Below are 4,133 nucleotides of genomic sequence, written 5' to 3' on the forward strand. Positions count from 1 at the left end.
TTTCTGTTTCCCAAGTGACCTGCTAAAGGTCCCTCATGTGCTAACTGTATTAACGGCACCCTATACTGCACAGGCACCACCACCTGCACTAACTCACCCACTCCTCCATCCATCGTGGCGCCAGTGGGCGTCCATCGGCGATGTAAAACATTGTCTTTAATCAGGAACTCCTCCTTACCACACTCCATACTTCTTTCTTCCCCTACTCGAGCAAACAAGGGCTTTAATGTTACATCCTCCTGTTGCTTCACCCTCAATTCTGCTGACCCAACACCCGCCAGCTCTACTGAGGACTGAGATAAGGGACTGGTCGGGACACTGGATTGCGAAGGGCAATCAATCTCAGCGTCACCTCTAATACACTCGACAGGGAGGAATGTCAGATTCCACACTGACATCATCACCTCTACCCTCAACAGAGGCACTCTGTTCCTCAGGCGCGTTTGACGGTGGTCCTGCATCCCCGCAGTCGACCCCAGCATCCTGAAATTCTTCTAATTCAGTCGGTGGGCTGGGTTCAGTCTCCACACAGACACACTCAGCACCACCTCTAGTGTCCTGAGTGGGAAGTGGGGCGGCACCCATGCACGCATTCCCACTCTCCTCACCCACCACAGCAACACTCTGCTCACTAGGTTCCTCCATTGGTGGCCCTGCCTCATCACAGTCGACCCCAAGAACCTGTGACTTCACCAGTTCTTCCTCCCGGGCTGCAACCTGTGCCATAGATCGTGTAATTGCACAGACCGGGAACATGGCTTCCACTTCTGCATCAACTTCAATACCAATTTCTGGGGCGTCAAAACACTTCTCTGCCACAACAACTGGTGGGGGAAGAGATGGAAATACTTTCTCTCCAGCCAGGTCGTTCCCCAGCAGAAAATCAACCCCCTCTAGTGGCATTACATCAGCAACAGCGACTTGAGCTGCAGCCTGAACAATGGGGCAATCGAGTTCCACATGAACATAATCATAGTATTCATCTGAGTTCATGCCTCTACACAGCACATACTTCCCTGAGTTTACAGGCCCTCCAGTCACGTTTCTGCACACAGACTGTTGTGCACAGGTATCACGAGCCACAGTAACTGGATAACTGATCCCATGAATTTTCACTGTGCCGTGACATATAAAAGGTTTACACCAGTCTAGGGACGATTTCTGAGGCAGTTCATCCGGAGGTGGCGTAGCATGTTGGGTAACCTTTTCAGCCTGAGCTGGCAGCGAGCACAGCCGGCTGCACTCCAGCTTTCCACAGACTTCTCCCTCACCGTTACCACTCTCCCAACTCCTCTCGTTCACCTGACTCGAACCTACAATTAGTGCCACTGGTTTGGCATTTTGGGAGGCCTTCCACTTAGGGCAGTTAGGCTTGATGTGCCCACTCTGTTTGCAAAAGTAACAAACTAGCTTCGAACTGGATACAGGGCTCTTTCTCCCTGAATTCTTTTTCTCCTCTGTACTTCCCTTGGACTGATTCACGGGAGATTTATCCCAGGCAGGGCCACTCACAGTCCTCTCCCTGGAATACTGAAAATTAGCATACTTGACCCCCATACTCCGCAAGGCAAACACCCGGTCATCAGCCCACGTCGCTGCTTCCTTCACGGTCTTAAATCTCTTTCTCCCTAATTTTAACACCAATTTCTTTGTCAGCCATGTTGGTAAAATGTTCCATCAAAAGCAGTTCACGCACCTCGTTATACGAAGTGGCGCTCTCACTCAGCAACCACTCGTCTAACCTCTCCTCCAGATACCTAGCGTAGGCCATATAGGTGTCAGCAGGCCTTTTCCGAGCACCACGGAACAACAACCGATAAGCCTCTGGTCTAAGTTCATATGCCTTCAGGATAGCTGTTTTAAATTCATCATAATCATCTACATCCTCAGGGCTCAACCTATTATACACTTCCAAAGCTTTTCCCTTCAGCACATTAGATACCAAGCCCACCCAGCGCTGCCTGGGCCACTCAAACTCCCTAGCCTTCTTTTCAAACCTGACAAACCATTCTGTCACCTTCAACTCATCAAATGCCGGCACTAATTTTAGACTCCTTGAGAACCAACTCTCCCTATCCTCTGCACGGCCTGAGGTTTGGGTATCTGAAGTTGGTCTATTGGCAGTCACCTCCAAACGAGTCTTCTCCAGCTCAAATCGCATTTTTTCACGCTGCAACTCCATCTCCCTCTCTTCTTTCTCTCTTGCACGCTGCATCTCCCTCTCTTCCTTCTCTCTTGCACGCTGCATTTCCCTCTCTTCTTTTGCACGCTGCATTTCCATCTCCATCTTTTTCAACTCCAACTGCAACTGAGCCTCCGGTGACAAGACTCCAGGGTATATGGGAGTGGAATGAACAACTCCAGGGAAAGCACCAGACATACCTGGGGGAACTGCTCTAAACTGGCTCGGCAGCATCATAGATGGTAATAGTGGGTTAGCGAAACGAGGCAACTCAGCACCATAGTCAAACTCAGGGCTCACACGAGGAGTACCTTTGCTATGTGCCTCTCGTTGTTCCATATTTTCCATATCCACAGGTGACTCAGCACGTACGCGATCTGGTGTAGACCGCGCGTGACTCCATGGCGACAATTCAATGGCAGTACTGAATAATGAAATACTAATGCTGACTGAGAAACTACACACACATCAACTCACCTCAAAGCACAGAGAACGCCAAGGTAACGATATCCTAGCAAGAAGAAGGCACTGTTAGGATATCCTGATGCGAGGTCGCCACTGTTACGGTAGCGCCGGCCCGGGGCTATTACAAAAAGACAACAAGTCAGCCTTAGATGATCGGCCTCCACTGCGTTGCAAAAATAACGCAGACCCCGGCACTGACACTCCGCAAACTAGAGAAAAACTGCGCAACGGAATAGTACTTACTTAAGAACGCAACACTCTGTACTTTGATAATAAAACGGAACAGCCTACCTATAGATCTAGCCTACTATCGTCACTACCGGAAGTAATACCGCCCGAGACAGCCTACAGGAACACCTCCCACTTACTTCCGGTGGTGACGACTTTCTACTTAACCCGTGTCCAAGGGGGAACGCAGTTAGTAGCTCACGATGGTTCTCACTAGCCTTGTGCAAAGAGATGGGATTAACTGTGTAGGGGTTAGGGGTGTGTGTGTATGTACGTGTGTTGGGGAACGTTAACAACGGCAGCGAGAGGACCACGGTGAGCCAAACTGGCCCTCCAAAGACAACACGGTTACAAAAACAAAATAAAATAACTACTTTCCTCAGTCAACAAACAAATGAGTAAAAATAAACTTAAACAAAAACGCCAGCTCGGCATAAAAATGACTGGGGAGAGAGAGAGTGTGTACAAGCACCCGATACTAAAGCTGGCTGGGAAGAGACTGCCTCTGATCAAGGCTCGTTGCATTCAAGCGCGAACGCATAAATCAGATTAATTAACAAGGAACTTAAATTCGTGCCCCTCTCTCTCTACAATAAATTGGTACTTCTAATGCAAGCAAAACATCATTAAATATACTGGTAGCTCACATAAGGCAATCAAAATAATCAAATGCATTCTCAGCATGGTATGAAATAAAATTGCCCTCAGTGGCAGGAACGAAAGAAACAAAAGAACTTGTAACACTCGCTAATTTAAACTCCGCGAATGACACGGATACATACTGCATAATCCCCCTAGCCCAGCTCTAACGGCTGCATCCGTGGGAACGGAAAGGCGAACAGCGTAACAATATATATATATATATATATATATATATATATATATATATGATTGTTCAATCTGTATATGGATGGGGTAATAAAAGAGGTACAAGGTAGGGTAGTGGATGTCGGAGTGGCCCTGGTGAGAGAGGGTAGTGTTTGGAAACTCCCTGTACTGTTGTCTGCAGATGATACTGTGTTGTTGAGTGAAGACGAAGGAGAGCTGCAAGGCTTGATGGATGAGTTTCGGAGAGTATGTAAGAAACGGAATCTAAAGGTGAATGTAGGGAAGAGTAAAGTGATGGTCTTTTAGAGAGGTGAAGTCAGTGAATGTACAGCGAGGTTGGACAGTGAGGAATTAGAAAATGTGAGTACGTTTAAGTACTTGGGTAGTGTGATGAGTTAGGATGGAGGTTTGGAGGGTGAAGTGCTTGAAA

The sequence above is a fragment of the Coenobita brevimanus genome, chromosome 27 (assembly GCF_032717465.1).
Source record: "Coenobita brevimanus isolate Jiangsu-jjx chromosome 27, ASM3271746v2, whole genome shotgun sequence".
Lineage (NCBI taxonomy): Eukaryota > Metazoa > Arthropoda > Malacostraca > Decapoda > Coenobitidae > Coenobita > Coenobita brevimanus.